Source organism: Schistocerca americana, chromosome X (genome assembly GCF_021461395.2).
Source record: "Schistocerca americana isolate TAMUIC-IGC-003095 chromosome X, iqSchAmer2.1, whole genome shotgun sequence".
Lineage (NCBI taxonomy): Eukaryota > Metazoa > Arthropoda > Insecta > Orthoptera > Acrididae > Schistocerca > Schistocerca americana.
Window position 1 is genome coordinate 35,317,871 of NC_060130.1, and position 26,154 is coordinate 35,344,024.

A 26,154-nucleotide genomic window follows, 5' to 3' on the forward strand; every position below is an offset into this window, starting at 1 on the left:
AAAGGCACAATGCCGACTTAAGTACAAGAAGACTGACTCTTCTTACTGAATATGTTTTCAACCAATCCTGTGACACTAGTTATAGATTCCGATGCTTCACTTCAGGTTTACTCTATCCCTAGGACATTCTTATTGACGATGAAAAACAGATATTGCATCGGAATTAAATACAAAAGGCACAATGCCGACTTAAGTACAAGAAGATTGACTCTTCTTACTGACTGTTTTGAACCATTCCTGCGACACTAGTTTTAGATTCCGATGCTTCACTTCAGGTTTACTGTATCCCTCTGACCTTCTTATTGACGATGAAACACAGAAATTGCATCGGAATTAAATACAAAAGGCACAATGCCGACTTAAGTACAAGAAGACTGACCCTTCTTACTGTCTATGTTTAGAACCATTCCTGTGACACTAGTTATAGATTCTGATGCTTCACTTCAGGTTTACTGTATCCCTTGGACCTTCTTATTGACGATGAAACACAGAAAATGCATCGGAATTAAATACAAAAGGCACAATGCCGAATTAAGTACAAGAAGATTGACTCTTCTTACTGACTGTTTTGAACCATTCCTGTGACACTAATTATAGATTTCGATGCATCACTTCAGGTTGTCTGTATCCCTCTGACCTTGTTATTGACGATGAAACACAGAAATTGCATCGGAATTAAATACAAAAGGCACAATGCCGACTTAAGTACAACAAGACTGACCCTTCTTACTGTCTATGATTAGAACCATTCCTGTGACACTAGTTATACATTCCGATGCTTCACTTCACGTTTACTGTATCCGTTGCACCTTCTTATTGACGATGAAACACAGATATTGCATCGGAATAAAATACAAAACTCACAATGCCGGCTTTAGTACAAGAAGACTGACCCTTCTTACTGTCAATGTTTAGAACCATTCCTGAGACACTAGTTAAGGATTCCGATGCTTCACTTCAGGTTTACTGTATCCCTCTGACCTTCTTATTGACGATGAAACACAGAAATTGCATCGGAATTAAATACAAAAGGCACAATGCCGACTTACGTACAAGAAGACTGACTGTTCGTACTGACTATGTGTTGAACCATTCCTGTGACACTAGTTATAGATTACGATGATTCACTTCAGGTTTACTGTATCCCTTGGACCTTCCTATTGACGATGAAACACAGATATTGCATCGGAATTAAATACAAAAGGCACATTGCCGACTTAAGTACAAGAAGACTGACTCTTCCTACTGTCTATGTTTTGAACCATTCCTGTGGCACTAGTTACTGATTCCGATGCTTCACTTTAGGTTTACTGTATGCCTCTGAACGTCTTTTGGACGATGAAACACAGAAATTGCATCGGAATTAAATACAAAAGGCCCAATGCCGACTTAAGTACTAGAAGACAGACTCTTCCTACTGTATATGTTTTGAACGATTCCTGTGACATTAGTTATTGATTCCGATGCTTCACTTCAGCTTTACTGAATCCTTTGGACCTTTTAATTGGCGACGAAATGCAGAAATAGCTTCGGAATTAAATACAAAAGGCACAATGCCGACTTAAGTACAAGAAGACTGACTCTTCTTACTGACTGTTTTGAACCATTCCTGTGACACTTGTTATAGATTCCGAGGCTTCACTTCAGGTTTACTGTATCCCTCTGACCTCCTTATTGACGATGAAACACAGATATTGCATTTGAATTAAATAGAAAAGGCACAATGCCGACTTAAGCACAAGAAGACTGACTCTTCTTACTGACTATGTTTTGAACCATTCCTGTGACACTAGTTGTAGATTCCGATGCTTCACTTCAGGTTTACTGTATCCTTTGCACCTTCTTATTGACGGTGAAACACAGAAATTGCATCGGAATTAAATACAAAAGGCACAATGCCGACTTAAGGACAAGAAGACTGACCCTTCTTACTGACTATGTTTTGAACCATTCCTGTGACACTAGTTATAGATTCCGATGCTTCACTTCAGGTTTACTCTATCCCTAGGACCTTCTTATTGACGATGAAACACAGAAATTGCATCGGAACTAAATACAAAAGGCACAATGCTGACTTAAGTACAAGAAGACTGATCCTTCCTACTGTCTATGTTTGAACGATTCCTGTGACACTAGTTATAGATTCCAACGCTTCACTTTAGGTTTACTGTATCCCTTGGACCTTCGTATTGCCGAAGAACACAGAAACTGCATCGGAATTAAATAGGAAAGGCACAATGCCGACTTAAGTACAAGGAGACTGACTCTTCCTACTGTCTATGTTTTGAACCATTCCTGTGACACTAGCTATAGATTCCGATGCTTCACTTCAGGTTTACTGTATCCCTCTGACCTTCTTTTTGACGATGAAACACAGAAATTGCATCGGAATTAAATACAAAAGGCACAATGTCGACTTAAGTACAAGAAGACTGACTCTTCTTACTGAATATGTTTTGAACCATTCCTGTGACACTAGTTATAGATTCCGATGCTTCACTTAAGGTTTACTCTGTCCCTAGGACCTTCTTATTGACGATGAAACACAGAAATTGCATCGGAACTAAATACAAAAGGCACAATGCCGACTTAAGTACAAGAAGACTGACTCTTCCTACTGTCTATGTTTTGGACCATTCCTGTGACACTAGTTATAGATTCCGATGCTTCACTGCAAGTTTACTGTATTCCTTGCACCTTCTTATTGAGGATGAAACGCAGATATTGCATCGGAATTAAATACAAAAGGCACAATGCCGACTTAAGGACAAGAAGACTGACCCTTCTTACTGACTATGCTTTGAACCATTCCTGTGACACTAGTTATAGATTACGATGATTCACTTCAGGTTTACTGTATCCCTTGGACCTTCTTATTGACGATGAAACACAGAAATAGCATCGGAATGAAATAGAAAAGGCACAATGCCGACTTAAGTACAAGAAGACCTACTCTTCTATCTGTCTATGTTTTGAACCATTCCTGTGACGCTAGTTACAGATTCCGATGCTTCACTTCAGGGTTACTGTATCCCTTGGACCTTCTTATTGACGATGAAACACAGATATTGCATCGGAATTAAATACATAAGGCACAATGCCGACTTAAGTACAAGAAGACTGACTCTTCCTACTGTCTATGTTTTGGACCATTCCTGTGACACTAGTTATAGATTCCGATGCTTCACTTCAGGTTTACTGTATCCCTTGGACGTTCTTATTGACGATGAAACAAAGAAATTGCATCGGAATTAAATAGAAAAGGCACAATGCCGACTTAAGTACAAGAAGACTGACTCTTCTTACTGACTATGGTTTGAACCATTCCTGTGACGCTAGCTACAGATTCCGATGCTTCACTTCAGGTTTACTGTATCCCTTGGACCTTCTTATTGACGATGAAACACAGATATTGCATCAGAATTAAATACAAAAGGCACAATGCCGACTTAAGTACAAGAAGACAGACTCTTCCTACTGTCTATGCTTTGAACGATTTCTGTGACATTAGTTATTGATTCCGATGCTTCACTTCAGGTTTACTGTATCCTTTGGACCTTCAAATTGGCGACGAAATGCAGAAATAGCTTCGAAACTAAATACAAAAGGTACAATAACGACTTAAGTACAAGAAGACTGACTCTTCTTACTGACTATGTTTTGAACCATTCCTGTGACACTAGTTACAGATTCCGATGCTTCACTTCAGGTTTACTCAATCCCTCTGACCTTCTTATTGACGATGAAACACAGAAATTGAATCGGAAGTAAATAGAAAAGGCAAAATGCTGACTTAAGTACAAGAAGAGTGACTCTTCTTACTGTCTATGTTTTGAACCATTCCTGTGACACTAGTTATAGATTCCGATGCTTCACTTCAGGTTTACTGTACCACTTGGACCTTCTTATTGACGATGAAACACAGAAATTGCATCGGAATTAAATAGAAAAGGCACAATGCCGACTTAAGTACAAGAAGACTGACACTTCTTTCTGTCTATGTTTTGAACCATTCCTGTGACGCTAGTTACAGATTCCAATGCTCCACTTCAGGGTTACTGTATCCCTCTGACATTCTTATTGACGATGAAACACTGAAATTGCATCGGAATTAAATAGAAAAGGCACAATGCCGACTTAAGTACAAGAAGACTGACTCTTCCTACTGTCTATGTTTTGAACCATTCCTGTGACACTAGTTATAGATTCCGATGCTTCACTTCAGGTTTAATGTATCCCTTGGACGATCTTATTGACGATGAAACACAGAAATTGCATCGGAATTAAATAGAAAAGGCACAATGCCGACTTAAGTACAAGAAGACTGACTCTTCTTACTGACTATGTTTTGAACCATTCCTGTGACGCTAGTTACAGATTCCGATGCTTCACTTCAGGTTTACTGTATCCCTTGGACCTTCTTATCGACGATGAAACACAGATATTGCATCAGAGTTAAACACAAAAGGCACAATGCCGACTTAAGTACAAGAAGACTGACTCTTACTACTGTCTGTGTTTTGAACCATTCCTGTGTCACTAGTTACAGATTACGATGCTTCACTTCAGGTTTACTGTATCCCTTGCACCTTCTTATTCAGGATGAAACGCAGATATTGCATCGGAATTAAATACAAAAGGCACAATGCCGACATAAGGACAAGAAGACTGACCCTTCTTACTGACTATGTTTTGAACCATTCCTGTGACACTAGTTATAGATTACGATGATTCACTTCAGGTTTACTGTATCCCTTGGACCATCTTATTGACGATGAAACACAGAAATTGCATCGGAATTAAATACAAAAGGCACAATGCCGACTTAAGTACAAGAAGACTGACCCTTCTTACTGTCTATGTTTAGAACCATTCCTGTGACACTAGTTATAGATTCCGATGCTTCACTTCAGGTTTACTGTATTCCTTGCACCTTCTTATTGAGGATGAAACGCAGATATTGCATCGGCATTAAATACAAAAGGCACAATGCCGACTTAAGAACAAGAAGACTGACCCTTCTTACTGACTATGTTTTGAACCATTCCTGTGACACTAGTTATAGATCACGATGATTCACTTCAGGTTTACTGCATCCCTTGGACCTTCTTTTTGACGATGAAACACAGAAATAGCATCGGAATTAAATAGAAAAGGCACAATGCCGACTTAAGTACAAGACGACCTACTCTTCTATCTGTCTATGTTTTGAACCATTCCTGTGACGCTAGTTACAGATTCCGATGCTTCACTTCAGGGTTACTGTTTCCCTTGGACCTTCTTATTGACGATGAAACACAGATATTGCATCGGAATTAAATACATAAGGCACAATGCCGACTTAAGTACAAGAAGACTGACTCTTCCTACTGTCTACGTTTTGAACGATTTCTGAGACATTAGTTATTGATTCCGATGCTTCACTTCAGGTTTACTGTCTCCTTTGGACCTTCTAATTGGCGACGAAATGCAGAAATAGCTTCGAAATTAAATAGAAAATGCACAATGCCGACTTAAGTACAAGAAGGCTGACTCTTCTTACTGACTGTTTTGAACCATTCCTGTGACACTTGTTATAGATTCCGATGCTTCACTTCAGGTTAACTGTATCCCTCTGCCCTTCTTTTTGACGATGAAATACAGAGATTGCATCGGAATTAAATACAAAATGCACAATGCCGACCTAAGTAGAAGAAGACTGACTCTTCGTACTGACCATGTTTTGAACCATTCCTGTGACACTAGTTATAGATTACGATGATTCACTTCAGGTTTACTGTATCCCTCTGACATTCTTATTGACGATGAAACACTGAAATTGCATCGGAATTAAATACAAAAGGCACAATGCCGACTTAAGTACAAGAAGACTGACTCTTCCTACTGTCTATGTTTTGGACCATTCCTGTGACACTAGTTATAGGTTCCGATGCTTCACTTCAGGTTTACTGTATCCCTTGGACGTTCTTATTGACGATGAAACACAGAAATTGCATCGGAATTAAATAGAAAAGGCACAATGCCGACTTAAGTACAAGAAGACTGACTCTTCTTACTGACTATGGTTTGAACCATTCCTGTGACGCTAGTTACAGATTCCGATGCTTCACTTCAGGTTTACTGTATCCCTTGGACCTTCTTATTGACGATGAAACACAGATATTGCATCAGAATTAAATACAAAAGGCACAATGCCGACTTAAGTACAAGAAGACTGACTCTTCCTACTGTCTATGTTTTGAACGAGTTCTGTGACATTAGTTATTGATTCCGATGCTTCACTTCAGGTTTACTGTATCCTTTGGACCTTCTAATTGGCGACGAAATGCAGAAATAGCTTCGAAACTAAATACAAAAGGTACAATAACGTCTTAAGTACAAGAAGACTGACTCTTCTTACTGACTGTTTTGAACCATTCCTGTGACACTAGTTATAGATTCCGATGCTTCACTTCAGGTTTACTGTATCCCTCTGACCTTCTTTTTGACGATGAAATACAGAAATTGCATCGGAATTAAATACAAAAGGAACAATGCCGACTTAAGTACAAGAAGATTGACTCTTCGTACTGACCTTGTTTTGAACCATTCCTGTGGCAGTAGTTATAGATTACGATGATTCACTTCAGGTTTACTGTATCCCTTGGACCTTCTTATTGACGATGAAACACAGATATTGCATCAGAGTTAAATACAAAAGGCACAATGCCGACTTAAGTACAAGAAGACTGACTCTTACTACTGTCTGTGTTTTGAACCATTCCTGTGTCACTAGTTACAGATTCCGATGCTTCACTTCAGGTTTACTGTATCCCTTGCACCTTCTTATTCAGGATGAAACGCAGATATTGCATCGGAATTAAATACAAAAGGCACAATGCCGACATAAGGACAAGAAGACTGACCCTTCTTACTGACTATGTTTTGAACCATTCCTGTGACACTAGTTATAGATTACGATGATTCACTTCAGGTTTACTGTATCCCTTGGACCATCTTATTGACGATGAAACACAGAAATAGCATCGGAATTAAATAGAAAAGGCACAATGCCGACTTAAGTACAAGAAGACCTACTCTTCTATCTGTCTATGTTTTGAACCATTCCTGTGACGCTAGTTACAGATTCCGATGCTTCACTTCAGGGTTACTGTATCCCTTGGTCCTTCGTATTGACGATGAAACACAGATATTGCATCAGAATTAAATACATAAGGCACAATGCCGACTTAAGTACAAGAAGACTGACTCTTCCTACTGTCTACGTTTTGAACGATTTCTGAGACATTAGTAATTGATTGCGATGCTTCACTTCAGGTTTACTGTATCCTTTGGACCTTCTTATTGACGATGAAACACAGATATTGCATCAGAATTAAATACATAAGGCACAATGCCGACTTAAGTACAAGAAGACTGGCTCTTCCTACTGTCTATGTTTTGAACGAGTTCTGTGACATTAGTTATTGATTCCGATGCTTCACTTCAGGTTTACTGTATCCTTTGGACCTTCTAATTGGCGACGAAATGCAGAAATAGCTTCGAAACTAAATACAAAAGGTACAATAACGTCTTAAGTACAAGAAGACTGACTCTTCTTACTGACTGTTTTGAACCATTCCTGTGACACTAGTTATAGATTCCGATGCTTCACTTCAGGTTAACTGTATCCCTCTGACCTTCTTTTTGACGATGAAATACAGAGATTGCATCGGAATTAAATACAAAATGCACAATGCCGACCTAAGTACAAGAAGACTGACTCTTCGTACTGACCATGTTTTGAACCATTCCTGTGACACTAGTTATAGATTACGATGATTCACTTCAAGTTCACTGTATCCCTCTGACATTCTTATTGACGATGAAACACTGAAATTGCATCGGAGTTAAATACAAAAGGCACAATGCCGACTTAAGTACAAGAAGACTGACTCTTCCTACTGTCTATGTTTTGAACCATTCCTGTGACACTAGTTATAGATTCCGATGCTTCACTTCAGGTTTACTGTATCCCTTGGACCTTCTTTTTGACGATGAAATACAGAAATTGCATCGGAATTAAATACAATAGGAACAATGCCGACTTAAGTACAAGAAGACTTACTCTTCGTACTGACCTTGTTTTGAACCATTCCTGTGACAGTAGTTATAGATTACGATGATTTACTTCAGGTTTACTGTATCCCTTGGACCTTCTTATTGACGATGAAACACAGATATTGCATCGGAATTAAATAGAAAAGGCAGAATGCCGACTTAAGTACAAGAAGACTGACTCTTCTTACTGACTATGTTTTGAACCATTCCTGTGACACTAGTTACAGATTCCGATGCTTCACTTCAGGTTTACTCAATCCCTCTGACCTTCTTATTGACGATGAAACACAGAAATTGAATCGGAAGTAAATAGAAAAGGCAAAATGCTGACTTAAGTACAAGAAGAGTGACGCTTCTTACTGTCTATGTTTTGAACCATTCCTGTGACACTAGTTATAGATTCCGATGCTTCACTTCAGGTTTACTGTACCCCTTGGACCTTCTTATTGACGATGAAACACAGAAATTGCATCGGAATTAAATAGAAAAGGCACAATGCCGACTTAAGTACAAGAAGACTGACACTTCTTTCTGTCTATGATTTTGAACCATTCGTGTGACGCTAGTTACAGATTCCAATGCTCCACTTCAGGGTTACTGTAACCCTCTGACATTCTTATTGATGATGAAACACTGAAATTGCATCGGAATTAAATAGAAAAGGCACAATGCCGACTTAAGTACAAGAAGACTGACTCTTCCTACTGTCTATGTTTTGAACCATTCCTGTGACACTAGTTATAGATTCCGATGCTTCACTTCAGGTTTAATGTATCCCTTGGACGATCTTATTGACGATGAAACACAGAAATTGCATCGGAATTAAATAGAAAAGGCACAATGCCGACTTAAGTACAAGAAGACTGACTCTTCTTACTGACTATGTTTTGAACCATTCCTGTGACGCTAGTTACAGATTCCGATGCTTCACTTCAGGTTTACTGTATCCCTTGGACCTTCTTATTGACGATGAAACACAGATATTGCATCAGAGTTAAATACAAAAGGCACAATGCCGACTTAAGTACAAGAAGACTGACTCTTACTACTGTCTGTGTTTTGAACCATTCCTGTGTCACTAGTTACAGATTCCGATGCTTCACTTCAGGTTTACTGTATCCCTTGCACCTTCTTATTCAGGATGAAACGCAGATATTGCATCGGAATTAAATACAAAAGGCACAATGCCGACATAAGGACAAGAAGACTGACCCTTCTTACTGACTATGTTTTGAACCATTCCTGTGACACTAGTTATAGATTACGATGATTCACTTCAGGTTTACTGTATCCCTTGGACCATCTTATTGACGATGAAACACAGAAATTGCATCGGAATTAAATACAAAAGGCACAATGCCGACTTAAGTACAAGAAGACTGACCCTTCTTACTGTCTATGTTTAGAACCATTCCTGTGACACTAGTTATAGATTCCGATGCTTCACTTCAGGTTTACTGTATTCCTTGCACCTTCTTATTGAGGATGTAACGCAGATATTGCATCGGAATTAAATACAAAAGGCACAATGCCGACTTAAGGACAAGAAGACTGACCCTTCTTACTGACTATGTTTTGAACCATTCCTGTGACACTAGTTACAGATCACGATGATTCACTTCAGGTTTACTGTATCCCTTGGACCTTCTTATTGACGATGAAACACAGAAATAGCATCGGAATTAAATAGAAAAGGCACAATGCCGACTTAAGTACAAGACGACCTACTCTTCTATCTGTCTATGTTTTGAACCATTCCTGTGACGCTAGTTACAGATTCCGATGCTTCACTTCAGGGTTACTGTATCCCTTGGACCTTCTTATTGACGATGAAACACAGATATTGCATCGGAATTAAATACATAAGGCACAATGCCGACTTAAGTACAAGAAGACTGACTCTTCCTACTGTCTACGTTTTGAACGTTTTCTGAGACATTAGTTATTGATTCCGATGCTTCACTTCAGGTTTACTGTATCCTTTGGACCTTCTAATTGGCGACGAAATGCAGAAATAGCTTCGAAATTAAATAGAAAATGCACAATGCCGACTTAAGTACAAGAAGGCTGACTCTTCTTACTGACTGTTTTGAACCATTCCTGTGACACTTGTTATAGATTCCGATGCTTCACTTCAGGTTAACTGTATCCCTCTGACCTTCTTTTTGACGATGAAATACAGAGATTGCATCGGAATTAAATACAAAATGCACAATGCCGACCTAAGTAGAAGAAGACTGACTCTTCGTACTGACCATGTTTTGAACCATTCCTGTGACACTAGTTATAGATTACGATGATTCACTTCAGGTTTACTGTATCCCTCTGACATTCTTATTGACGATGAAACACTGAAATTGCATCGGAATTAAATACAAAAGGCACAATGCCGACTTAAGTACAAGAAGACTGACTCTTCCTACTGTCTATGTTTTGGACCATTCCTGTGACACTAGTTATAGGTTCCGATGCTTCACTTCAGGTTTACTGTATCCCTTGGACGTTCTTATTGACGATGAAACACAGAAATTGCATCGGAATTAAATAGAAAAGGCACAATGCCGACTTAAGTACAAGAAGACTGACTCTTCTTACTGACTATGGTTTGAACCATTCCTGTGACGCTAGTTACAGATTCCGATGCTTCACTTCAGGTTTACTGTATCCCTTGGACCTTCTTATTGACGATGAAACACAGATATTGCATCAGAATTAAATACAAAAGGCACAATGCCGACTTAAGTACAAGAAGACTGACTCTTCCTACTGTCTATGTTTTGAACGATTTCTGTGACATTAGTTATTGATTCCGATGCTTCACTTCAGGTTTACTGTATCCTTTGGACCTTCTAATTGGCGACGAAATGCAGAAATAGCTTCGAAACTAAATACAAAAGGTACAATAACGACTTAAGTACAAGAAGACTGACTCTTCTTACTGACTGTTTTGAACCATTCCTGTGACACTAGTTATAGATTCCGATGCTTCATTTCAGGTTTACTGTATCCCTCTGACCTTCTTTTTGACGATGAAATACAGAAATTGCATCGGAATTAAATACAAAAGGAACAATGCCGACTTAAGTACAAGAAGATTGACTCTTCGTACTGACCTTGTTTTGAACCATTCCTGTGACAGTAGTTATAGATTACGATGATTCACTTCAGGTTTACTGTATCCCTTGGACCTTCTTATTGACGATGAAACACAGATATTGCATCAGAGTTAAATACAAAAGGCACAATGCCGACTTAAGTACAAGAAGACTGACTCTTACTACTGTCTGTGTTTTGAACCATTCCTGTGTCACTAGTTACAGATTCCGATGCTTCACTTCAGGTTTACTGTATCCCTTGCACCTTCTTATTCAGGATGAAACGCAGATATTGCATCGGAATTAAATACAAAAGGCACAATGCCGACATAAGGACAAGAAGACTGACCCTTCTTACTGACTATGTTTTGAACCATTCCTGTGACACTAGTTATAGATTACGATGATTCACTTCAGGTTTACTGTATCCCTTGGACCATCTTATTGACGATGAAACACAGAAATAGCATCGAAATTAAATAGAAAAGGCACAATGCCGACTTAAGTACAAGAAGACCTACTCTTCTATCTGTCTATGTTTTGAACCATTCCTGTGACGCTAGTTACAGATTCCGATGCTTCACTTCAGGGTTACTGTATCCCTTGGACCTTCTTATTGACGATGAAACACAGATATTGCATCAGAATTAAATACATAAGGCACAATGCCGACTTAAGTACAAGAAGACTGACTCTTCCTACTGTCTACGTTTTGAACAATTTCTGAGACATTAGTTATTGATTCCGATGCTTCACTTCAGGTTTACTGTATCCTTTGGACATTCTTATTGACGATGAAACACAGATATTGCATCAGAATTAAATACATAAGGCACAATGCCGACTTAAGTACAAGAAGACTGACTCTTCTTACTGACTGTTTTGAACCATTCCTGTGACACTTGTTATAGATTCCGATGCTTCACTTCAGGTTAACTGTATCCCTCTGACCTTCTATTTGACGATGAAATACAGAGATTGCATCGGAATTAAATACAAAATGCACAATGCCGACCTAAGTACAAGAAGACTGACTCTTCGTACTGACCATGTTTTGAACCATTCCTGTGACACTAGTTATAGATTACGATGATTCACTTCAAGTTTACTGTATCCCTCTGACATTCTTATTGACGATGAAACACTGAAATTGCATCGGAGTTAAATACAAAAGGCACAATGCTGACTTAAGTACAAGAAGACTGACTCTTCCTACTGTCTATGTTTTGAACCATTCCTGTGACACTAGTTATAGATTCCGATGCTTCACTTCAGGTTTACTGTATCCCTTGGACGTTCTTATTGACGATGAAACACAGAAATTGCATCGGAATTAAATTGAAAAGGCACAATGCCGACTTAAGTACAAGAAGACTGACTCAACTTACTGACTATGGTTTGAACCATTCCTGTGACGCTAGTTACAGATTCCGATGCTTCACTTCAGGTTTACTGTATCCCTTGGACCTTCTTTTTGACGATGAAATACAGAAATTGCATCGGAATTAAATACAATAGGAACAATGCCGACTTAAGTACAAGAAGACTGACTCTTCGTACTGACCTTGTTTTGAACCATTCCTGTGACAGTAGTTATAGATTACGATGATTTACTTCAGGTTTACTGTATCCCTTGGACCTTCTTATTGACGATGAAACTCAGATATTGCATCGGAATTAAATAGAAAAGGCAGAATGCCGACTTAAGTACAAGAAGACTGACTCTTCTTACTGACTATGTTTTGAACCATTCCTGTGACACTAGTTACAGATTCCGATGCTTCACTTCAGGTTTAGTCAATCCCTCTGACCTTCTTATTGACGATGAAACACAGAAATTGAATCGGAAGTAAATAGAAAAGGCAAAATGCTGACTTAAGTACAAGAAGAGTGACGCTTCTTACTGTCTATGTTTTGAACCATTCCTGTGACACTAGTTATAGATTCCGATGCTTCACTTCAGGTTTACTGTACCCCTTGGACCTTCTTATTGACGATGAAACACAGAAATTGCATCGGAATTAAATAGAAAAGGCACAATGCCGACTTAAGTACAAGAAGACTGACACTTCTTTCTGTCTATGTTTTGAACCATTCCTGTGACGCTAGTTACAGATTCCAATGCTCCACTTCATGGTTACTGTAACCCTCTGACATTCTTATTGACGATGAAACACTGAAATTGCATCGGAATTAAATAGAAAAGGCACAATGCCGACTTAAGTACAAGAAGACTGACTCTTCCTACTGTCTATGTTTTGAACCATTCCTGTGACACTAGTTATAGATTCCGATGCTTCACTTCAGGTTTAATGTATCCCTTGGACGATCTTATTGACGATGAAACACAGAAATTGCATCGGAATTAAATGGAAAAGGCACAATGCCGACTTAAGTACAAGAAGACTGACTCTTCTTACTGACTATGTTTTGAACCATTCCTGTGACGCTAGTTACAGATTCCGATGCTTCACTTCAGGTTTACTGTATCCCTTGGACCTTCTTATTGACGATGAAACACAGATATTGCATCAGAGTTAAATACAAAAGGCACAATGCCGACATAAGGACAAGAAGACTGACCCTTCTTACTGACTATGTTTTGAACCATTCCTGTGACACTAGTTATAGATTACGATGATTCACTTCAGGTTTACTGTATCCCTTGGACCATCTTATTGACGATGAAACACAGAAATTGCATCGGAATTAAATACAAAAGGCACAATGCCGACTTAAGTACAAGAAGACTGACCCTTCTTACTGTCTATGTTTAGAACCATTCCTGTGACACTAGTTATAGATTCCGATGCTTCACTTCAGGTTTACTGTATTCCTTGCACCTTCTTATTGAGGATGAAACGCAGATATTGCATCGGAATTAAATACAAAAGGCACAATGCCGACTTAAGGACAAGAAGACTGACCCTTCTTACTGACTATGTTTTGAACCATTCCTGTGACACTAGTTACAGATCACGATGATTCACTTCAGGTTTACTGTATCCCTTGGACCTTCTTATTGACGATGAAACACAGAAATAGCATCGGAATTAAATAGAAAAGGCACAATAACGACTTAAGTACAGGACGACCTACTCTTCTATCTGTCTATGTTTTGAACCATTCCTGTGACGCTAGTTACAGATTCCGATGCTTCACTTCAGGGTTAGTGTATCCCTTGGACCTTCTTATTGACGATGAAACACAGATATTGCATCGGAATTAAATACATAAGGCACAATGCCGACTTAAGTACAAGAAGACTGACTCTTCCTACTGTCTACGTTTTGAACGATTTCTGAGACATTAGTTATTGATTCCGATGCTTCACTTCAGGTTTACTGTATCCTTTGGACCTTCTAATTGGCGACGAAATGCAGAAATAGCTTCGAAATTAAATAGAAAATGCACAATGCCGACTTAAGTACAAGAAGGCTGACTCTTCTTACTGACTGTTTTGAACCATTCCTGTGACACTTGTTATAGATTCCGATGCTTCACTTCAGGTTAACTGTATCCCTCTGACCTTCTTTTTGACGATGAAATACAGAGATTGCATCGGAATTAAATACAAAATGCACAATGCCGACCTAAGTAGAAGAAGACTGACTCTTCGTACTGACCATGTTTTGAACCATTCCTGTGACACTAGTTATAGATTACGATGATTCACTTCAGGTTTAATGTATCCCTCTGACATTCTTATGACGATAAAAACACTGAAATTGCATCGGAATTAAATACAAAAGGCACAATGCCGACTTAAGTACAAGAAGACTGACTCTTCCTACTGTCTATGGTTTGAACCATTCCTGTGACGCTAGTTACAGATTCCGATGCTTCACTTCAGGTTTACTGTATCCCTTGGACCTTCTTATTGACGATGAAACACAGATATTGCATCAGAATTAAATACAAAAGGCACAATGCCGACTTAAGTACAAGAAGACTGACTCTTCCTACTGTCTATGTTTTGAACGATTTCTGTGACATTAGTTATTGATTCCGATGCTTCACTTTAGGTTTACTGTATCCTTTGGACCTTCTAATTGGCGACGAAATGCAGAAATAGCTTCGAAACTAAATACAAAAGGTACAATAACGACTTAAGTACAAGAAGACTGACTCTTCTTACTGACTGTTTTGAACCATTCCTGTGACACTTGTTATAGATTCCGATGCTTCACTTCAGGTTTACTGTATCCCTCTGACCTTCTTTTTGACGATGAATTACAGAAATTGCATCGGAATTAAATACAAAAGGAACAATGCCGACTTAAGTACAAGAAGACTGACTCTTCGTACTGACCTTGTTTTGAACCATTCCTGTGACAGTAGTTATAGATTACGATGATTCACTTCAGGTTTACTGTATCCCTTGGACCTTCTTATTGACGATGAAACACAGATATTGCATCAGAGTTAAATACAAAAGGCACAATGCCGACTTAAGTACAAGAAGACTGACTCTTACTACTGTCTGTGTTTTGAACCATTCCTGTGTCACTAGTTACAGATTCCGATGCTTCACTTCAGGTTTACTGTATCCCTTGCACCTTCTTATTCAGGATTAAACGCAGATATTGCATCGGAATTAAATACAAAAGGCACAATGCCGACATAAGGACAAGAAGACTGACCCTTCTTACTGACTATGTTTTGAACCATTCCTGTGACACTAGTTATAGATTACGATGATTCACTTCAGGTTTACTGTATCCCTTGGACCATCTTATTGACGATGAAACACAGAAATAGCATCGGAATTAAATAGAAAAGGCACAATGCCGACTTAAGTACAAGAAGACCTACTCTTCTATCTGTCTATGTTTTGAACCATTCCTGTGACGCTAGTTACAGATTCCGATGCTTCACTTCAGGGTTACTGTATCCCTTGGACCTTCTTATTGACGATGAAACACAGATATTGCATCAGAATTAAATACATAAGGCACAATGCCGACTTAAGTACAAGAAGACTGACTCTTCTTACTGACTGTTTTGAACCATTCCTGTGACACTTGTTATAGATTCCGATGCTTCACTTCAGGTTAACTGTATCCCTCTGACCTTCTTTTTGACGATGAAATACAGAGATTGCATCGGAATTAAATACAAAATGCACAATGCCGACCTAAGTACAAGAAGACTGACTCTTCGTACTGACCATGTTTTGAACCATTCCTGTGACACTAGTTATAGATTACGATGATTCACTTCAAGTTTACTGTATCCCTCTGACATTCCGATTGACGATGAAACACTGAAATTGCATCGGAGTTAAATACAAAAGGCACAATGTCGACTTAAGTACAAGAAGACTGACCCTTCCTACTGTCTATGTTTTGAACCATTCCTGTGACACTAGTTATAGATTCCGATGCTTCACTTCAGGTTTACTGTATCCCTTGGACGTTCTTATTGACGATGAAACACAGAAATTGCATCGGAATTAAATTGAAAAGGCACAATGCCGACTTAAGTACAAGAAGACTGACTCAACTTACTGACTATGGTTTGAACCATTCCTGTGACGCTAGTTACAGATTCCGATGCTTCACTTCAGGTTTACTGTATCCCTTGGACCTTCTTTTTGACGATGAAATACAGAAATTGCATCGGAATTAAATACAATAGGAACAATGCCGACTTAAGTACAAGAAGACTGACTCTTCTTACTGACTATGTTTTGAACCATTCCTGTGACTCTAGTTACAGATTCCGATGCTTCACTTCAGGTTTACTCAATCCCTCTGACCTTCTCATTGACGATGAAACACAGAAATTGAATCGGAAGTAAATAGAAAAGGCAAAATGCTGACTTAAGTACAAGAAGAGTGACGCTTCTTACTGTCTATGTTTTGAACCATTCCTGTGACACTAGTTATAGATTCCGATGCTTCACTTCAGGTTTACTGTACCCCTTGGACCTTCTTATTGACGATGAAACACAGAAATTGCATCGGAATTAAATAGAAAAGGCACAATGCCGACTTAAGTACAAGAAGACTGACACTTCTTTCTGTCTATGTTTTGAACCATTCCTGTGACGCTAGTTACTGATTCCAATGCTCCACTTCAGGGTTACTGTAACCCTCTGACATTCTTATTGACGATGAAACACTGAAATTGCATCGGAATTAAATAGAAAAGGCACAATGCCGACTTAAGTACAAGAAGACTGACTCTTCCTACTGTCTATGTTTTGAACCATTCCTGTGACACTAGTTATAGATTCCGATGCTTCACTTCAGGTTTAATGTATCCCTTGGACGATCTTATTGACGATGAAACACAGAAATTGCATCGGAATTAAATAGAAAAGGCACAATGCCGACTTAAGTACAAGAAGACTGACTCTTCTTACTGACTATGTTTTGAACCATTCCTGTGACGCTAGTTACAGATTCCGATGCTTCACTTCAGGTTTACTGTATCCCTTGGACCTTCTTATTGACGATGAAACACAGATATTGCATCAGAGTTAAATACAAAAGGCACAATGCCGACTTAAGTACAAGAAGACTGACTCTTACTACTGTCTGTGTTTTGAACCATTCCTGTGTCACTAGTTACAGATTCCGATGCTTCACTTCAGGTTTACTGTATCCCTTGCACCTTCTTATTCAGGATGAAACGCAGATATTGCATCGGAATTAAATACAAAAGGCACAATGCCGACATAAGGACAAGAAGACTGACCCTTCTTACTGACTATGTTTTGAACCATTCCTGTGACACTAGTTATAGATTACGATGATTCACTTCAGGTTTACTGTATCCCTTGGACCATCTTATTGACGATGAAACACAGAAATTGCATCGGAATTAAATACAAAAGGCACAATGCCGACTTAAGTACAAGAAGACTGACCCTTCTTACTGTCTATGTTTAGAACCATTCCTGTGACACTAGTTATAGATTCCGATGCTTCACTTCAGGTTTACTGTATTCCTTGCACCTTCTTATTGAGGATGAAACGCAGATATTGCATCGGAATTAAATACAAAAGGCACAATGCCGACTTAAGGACAAGAAGACTGACCCTTCTTACTGACTATGTTTTAAACCATTCCTGTGACACTAGTTACAGATCACGATGATTCACTTCAGGTATACTGTATCCCTTGGACCTTCTTATTGACGATGAAACACTGAAATAGCATCGGATTTAAATAGAAAAGGCACAATGCCGACTTAAGTACAAGACGACCTACTCTTCTATCTGCCTATGTTTTGAACCATTCCTGTGACGCTAGTTACAGATTCCGATGCTTCACTTCAGGGTTACTGTATCCCTTGGACCTTCTTATTGACGATGAAACACAGATATTGCATCGGAATTAAATACATAAGGCACAATGCCGACTTAACTACAAGAAGACTGACTCTTCCTACTGTCTACGTTTTGCACGATTTCTGAGACATTAGTTATTGATTCCGATGCTACACTTCAGGTTTACTGTATCCTTTGGACCTTCTAATTGGCGACGAAATGCAGAAATAGCTTCGAAATTAAATAGAAAATGCACAATGCCGACTTAAGTACAAGAAGGCTGACTCTTCTTACTGACTGTTTTGAACCATTCCTGTGACACTTGTTATAGATTCCGATGCTTCACTTCAGGTTAACTGTATCCCTCTGACCTTCTTTTTGACGATGAAATACAGAGATTGCATCGGAATTAAATACAAAATGCACAATGCCGACCTAAGTAGAAGAAGACTGACTCTTCGTACTGACCATGTTTTGAACCATTCCTGTGACACTACTTATAGATTACGATGATTCACTTCAGGTTTAATGTATTCCTCTGACATTCTTATTGACGATAAAAACACTGAAATTGCATCGGAATTAAATACAAAAGGCACAATGCCGACTTAAGTACAAGAAGACTGACTCTTCCTACTGTCTATGGCTTGAACCATTCCTGTGACGCTAGTTACAGATTCCGATGCTTCACTTCAGGTTTACTGTATCCCTTGGACCTTCTTATTGACGATGAAACACAGATATTGCATCAGAATTAAATACAAAAGGCACAATGCCGACTTAAGTACAAGAAGACTGACTCTTCCTACTGTCTATGTTTTGAACGATTTCTGTGACATTAGTTATTGATTCCGATGCTTCACTTCAGGTTTACTGTATCCTTTGGACCTTCTAATTGGCGACGAAATGCAGAAATAGCTTCGAAACTAAATACAAAAGGTACAATAACGACTTAAGTACAAGAAGACTGACTCTTCTTACTGACTGTTTTGAACCATTCCTGTGACACTTGTTATAGATTCCGATGCTTAACTTCAGGTTTACTGTATCCCTTGGACCTTCTTATTGACGATGAAACACAGATATTGCATCAGAGTTAAATACAAAAGGCACAATGCCGACTTAAGTACAAGAAGACTGACTCTTACTACTGTCTGTGTTTTGAACCATTCCTGTGTCACTAGTTACAGATTCCGATGCTTCACTTCAGGTTTACTGTATCCCTTGCACCTTCTTATTCAGGATGAAACGCAGATATTGCATCGGAATTAAATACAAAAGGCACAATGCCGACATAAGGACAAGAAGACTGACCCTTCTTACTGACTATGTTTTGAACCATTCCTGTGACACTAGTTATAGATTACGATGATTCACTTCAGGTTTACTGTATCCCTTGGACCATCTTATTGACGATGAAACACAGAAATAGCATCGGAATTAAATAGAAAAGGCACAATGCCGACTTAAGTGCAAGAAGACCTACTCTTCTATCTGTCTATGTTTTGAACCATTCCTGTGACGCTAGTTACAGATTCCGATGCTTCACTTCAGGGTTACTGTATCCCTTGGACCTTCTTATTGACGATGAAACACAGATATTGCATCAGAATTAAATACATAAGGCACAATGCCGACTTAAGTACAAGAAGACTGACTCTTCTTACTGACTGTTTTGAACCATTCCTGTGACACTTGTTATAGATTCCGATGCTTCACTTCAGGTTAACTGTATCCCTCTGACCTTCTTTTTGACGACGAAATACAGAGATTGCATCGGAATTAAATACAAAATGCACAATGCCGACCTAAGTACAAGAAGACTGACTCTTCGTACTGACCATGTTTTGAACCATTCCTGTGACACTAGTTATGGATTACGATGATTCACTTCAAGTTTACTGTATCCCTCTGACATTCTTATTGACGATGAAACACTGAAATTGCATCGGAGTTAAATACAAAAGGCACAATGTCGACTTAAGTACAAGAAGACTGACTCTTCCTACTGTCTATGTTTTGAACCATTCCTGTGACACTAGTTATAGATTCCGATGCTTCACTTCAGGTTTACTGTATCCCTTGGACGTTCTTATTGACGATGAAACACAGAAATTGCATCGGAATTAAATAGAAAAGGCACAATGCCGACTTAAGTACAAGAAGCCTGACTCAACTTACTGACTATGGTTTGAACCATTCCTGTGACGCTAGTTACAGATTCCGATGCTTCACTTCAGGTTTACTGTATCCCTTGGACCTTCTTATTGACGATGAAACACAGATATTGCATCAGAATTAAATACAAAAGGCACAATGCCGACTTAAGTACAAGAAGACTGACTCTTCCTACTGTCTATGTTTTGAACGATTTCTGTGACATTAGTTATTGATTCCGATGCTTCACTTCAGGTTTACTGTATCCTTTGGAACTTCTAATTGGCGACGAAATGCAGAAATAGCTTCGAAACTACATACAAAAGGCACAATGCCGACTTAAGTACAAGAAGACTGACTCTTCTTACTGACTGTTTTGAACCATTCCTGTGACACTTGTTATAGATTCCGATGCTTCACTTCAGGTTTACTGTATCCCTCTGACCTTCCTTTTGACGATGAAATACAGAAATTGCATCGGAATTAAATACAAAAGGCACAATGCCGACTTCAGTACAAGAAGACTGACTCTTCCTACTGTCTATGTTTTGAACCATTCCTGTGACACTAGTTATAGATTCCGATGCTTCACGTCAGGTTTACTGTATCCCTTGGACGTTCCTATTGACGATGAAACACAGAAATTGCATCGGAATTAGATAGAAACGGGACAATGCCGACTTAAGTACAAGAAGACTGACTCATCTTACTGATTATGGTTTGAACCATTCCTGTGACGCTAGTTACAGATTCCGATGCTTCACTTCAGGTTTACTGTATCCCTTGGACCTTCTTATTGACGATGAAACACAGAAATTGCATCGGAATTAAATAGAAAAGGCACAATGCCGACTTAAGTACAAGAAGACTGACTCATCTTACTGACTATGGTTTGAACCATTCCTGTGACGCTAGTTACAGATTCCGATGCTTCACTTCAGGTTTACTGTATCCCTTGGACCTTCGTATTGACGATGAAACACAGATATTGCATCAGAATTAAATACAAAAGGCACAATGCCGACTTAAGTACAAGAAGACTGACTCTTACTACTGTCTGTGTTTTGAACCATTCCTGTGTCACTAGTTACAGATTCCGATGCTTCACTTCAGGTTTACTGTATCCCTTGCACCTTCTTATTCAGGATCAAACGCAGATATTGCATCGGAATTAAATACAAAAGGCACAATGCCGACTTAAGGACAAGAAGACTGACCCTTCTTACTGACTATGTTTTGAACCATTCCTGTGACACTAGTTATAGATTACGATGATTCACTTCAGGTTTACTGTATCCCTTGGACCTTCTTATTGACGATGAAACACAGAAATAGCATCGGAATTAAATAGAAAAGGCACAATGCCGACTTAAGTACAAGAAGACCTACTCTTCTATCTGTCTATGTTTTGAACCATTCCTGTGACGCTAGTTACAGATTCCGATGCTTCACTTCAGGGTTACTGTATCCCTTGGACCTTCTTATTGACGATGAAACATAGATATTGCATCGGAATTAAATACATAAGGCACAATGCCGACTTAAGTACAAGAAGACTGACTCTTCCTACTGTCTACGTTTTGAACGATTTCTGAGACATTAGTTATTGATTCCGATGTTTCACTTCAGGTTTACTGTATCCTTTGGACCTTCTAATTGGCAACGAAATGCAGAAATAGCTTCGAAATTAAATACAAAAGGCACAATGCCGACTTAAGTACAAGAAGGCTGACTCTTCTTACTGACTGTTTTGAACCATTCCTGTGACACTTGTTATAGATTCCGATGCTTCACTTCAGGTTAACTGTATCCCTCTGACCTTCTTTTTGACGATGAAATACAGAGATTGCATCGGAATTAAATACAAAATGCACAATGCCGACCTAAGTACAAGAAGACTGACTCTTCGTACTGACCATGTTTTGAACCATTCCTGTGACACTAGTTATAGATTACGATGATTCACTTCAGGTTTACTGTATCCCTCTGACATTCTTATTGACGATGAAACACTGAAATTGCATCGGAATTAAATACAAAAGGCACAATGCCGACTTAAGTACAAGAAGACTGACTCTTCCTACTGTCTATGTTTTGAACCATTCCTGTGACACTAGTTATAGATTCCGATGCTTCACTTCAGGTTTACTGTATCCCTTGGACGTTCTTATTGACGATGAAACACAGAAATTGCATCGGAATTAAATAGAAAAGGCACAATGCGGACTTAAGTACAAGAAGACTGACTCTTCTTACTGTCTATGTTTGAACCATTCCTGTGACACTAGTTATAGATTCCGATGCTTCACTTCAGGTTTACTGTATCCCTTGGACCATCTTATTGACGATGAAACACAGAAATTGCATCGGAATTAAATAGAAAAGGCACAATGCCGACTTAAGTACAAGAAGACTGACTCTTCTTACTGTCTGTTTTGAACCATTCCTGTGACACTTGTTATAGATTCCGTGGCTTCACTTCAGGTTTACTGTATCCCTCTGACCTTCTTTTTGACGATGAAACACAGAAATTGCATCGGAATTAAATACAAAAGGCACAATGCCGACTTAAGTACAAGAAGACTGACTCTTCCTACTGTCTATGATTTGAACGATTCCTGTGACATTAATTATAGATTCCGATGATTCACTTCAGGTTTACTGTATCATATGGACTTTCTTATTCACGATGAAACACAGAAAATGCATCGGAATTAAATACAAAAGGCACAATGCCGACTTAAGTACAAGAAGACTGACCCTTCTCAATGTCTATGTTTTGAAAAATTTCTGTGACACTAGTTATAGATTCCGATGCTTCACTTCAGGTTTACTGTATCCCTCTGACCTTCTTATTGACCATGAGGCACAGAAATAGCATCGGTATTAAATACAAATGGCACAATGCCGACTTAAGTACAAGAAGACTGACTCTTCTTACTGACCATGTTTGGAACCATTCCTGTGATACTATAGATTACGATGATTCACTTCAGGTTTACTGTATCCCTCTGACATTCTTATTGACGATGAAACACTGAAATTGCATCGGAATTAAATACAAAAGGCACAATGCCGACTTAAGTACAAGAAGACTGACTCTTCCTACTGTCTATGTTTTGAACCATTCCTGTGACACTAGTTATAGATTCCGATGCTTCACTTCAGGTTTACTGTATCCCTTGGACGTTCTTATTGACGATGAAACACAGAAATTGCATCGGAATTAAATAGAAAAGGCACAATGCCGACTTAAGTACAAGAAGACTGACTCTTCTTACTGAATATGTTTTGAACCATTCCTGTGACGCTAGTTACAGATTCCGATGCTTCACTTCAGGTTTACTGTATCCCTTGGACCTTCTTATTGACGATGAAACACAGATATTGCATCAGAATTAAATACAAAAGGCACAATGCCGACTTAAGTACAAGAAGACTGACTCTTCCTACTGTCTATGTTTTGAACGATTTCAGGGAGCTTAGTTATTGATTCCGATGCTTCACTTCAGGTTTACTGTATCCTTTGGACCTTCTAATTGGCGACGAAATGCAGAAATAGCTTCGAAACTAAATACAAAAGGCACAATGCCGACTTAAGTACAAGAAGACTGACTCTCCTTACTGACTGTTTTGAACCATTCCTGTGACACTTGTTATAGATTCCGATGCTTCACTTCAGGTTTACTGTATCCCTCTGACCTTTTTTTTGACGATGAAATACAGAAATTGCATCGGAATTAAATACAAAATTCACAATGCCGACTTAAGTACAAGAAGACTGACTCTTCGTACTGACCATGTTTTGAACCATTCCTGTGACACTACTTATAGATTACGATGATTCACTTCAGGTTTACTGTATCCCTTGGACCTTCTTATTGACGATGAAACACAGATATTGCATCGGAATTAAATAGAAAAGGCACAATGCCGACTTAAGTACAAGAAGACTGACTCTTCTTACTGACTATGTTTTGAACCATTCCTGTGACACTAGTTATAGATTCCGATGCTTCACTTCAGGTTTACTCAATCCCTCTGACCTTCTTATTGACGATGAAACACAGAAATTGCATCGGAAGTAAATAGAAAAGGCACAACGCTGACTTAAGTACAAGAAGACTGACTCTTCTTACTGTCTATGTTTTGAACCATTCCTGTGACACTAGTTATAGATTCCGATGCTTCACTTCAGGTTTACTGTATCCCTTGGACCTTCTTATTGACGATGAAACACAGAAATTGCATCGGAATTAAATAGAATATGCACAATGCCGACTTAAGTACAAGAAGACTGACACTTCTTTCTGTCTATGTTTTGAACCATTCCTGTGACGCTAGTTACAGATTCCAATGCTCCACTTCAGGGTTACTGTATCCCTCTGACATTCTTATTGACGATGAAACACTGAAATTGCATCGGAATTAAATAGAAAAGGCACAATGCCGACTTAAGTACAAGAAGACTGACTCTTCCTACTGTCTATGCTTTGAACCATTCCTGTGACACTAGTTATAGATTCCAATGCTTCACTTCAGGTTTAATATATCCCTTGGACGATCTTATTGACGATGAAACACAGAAATTGCATCGGAATTAAATAGAAAAGGCACAATGCCGACTTAAGTACAAGAAGACTGACTCTTCTTACTGACTATGTTTTGAACCATTCCTGTGACGCTAGTTTCAGATTCCGATGCTTCACTTCAGGTTTACTGTATCCCTTGGACCTTCTTATTGACGATGAAACACAGATACTGCATCAGAATTAAATACAAAAGGCACAATGCCGACTTAAGTACAAGAAGACTGACTCTTACTACTGTCTGTGTTTTGAACCATTCCTGTGTCACTAGTTACAGATTCCGATGCTTCACTTCAGGTTTACTGTATCCTTTGGACCGTCTAATTGGCGACGAAATGCAGAAATAGCTTCGAAACTAAATACAAAAGGCACAATGCGGACTTAAGTACAAGAAGACTGACTCTTCTTACTGACTGTTTTGAACCATTCCTGTGACACTTGTTATAGATTCCGATGCTTCACTTGAGGTTTACTGTATCCCTCTGACCTTCTTTTTGACGATGAAATACAGAAATTGCATCGGAATTAAATACAAAATTCACAATGCCGACTTAAGTACAAGAAGACTGACTCTTCGTACTGACCATGTTTTGAACCATTCCTGTGACACTAGTTATAGATTACGATGATTCACTTCAGGTTTACTGTATCCCTTGGACCTTCTTATTGACGATGAAACACAGAAATTGCATCGGAATTAAATAGAAAATGCACAATGCCGACTTAAGTACAAGAAGACTGACACTTCTTTCTGTCTATGTTTTGAACCATTCCTGTGACGCTAGTTACAGATTCCAATGCTCCACTTCAGGGTTACTGTATCCCTCTGACATTCTTATTGACGATGAAACACTGAAATTGCATCGGAATTAAATAGAAAAGGCACAATGCCGACTTAAGTACAAGAAGACTGACTCTTCCTACTGTCTATGC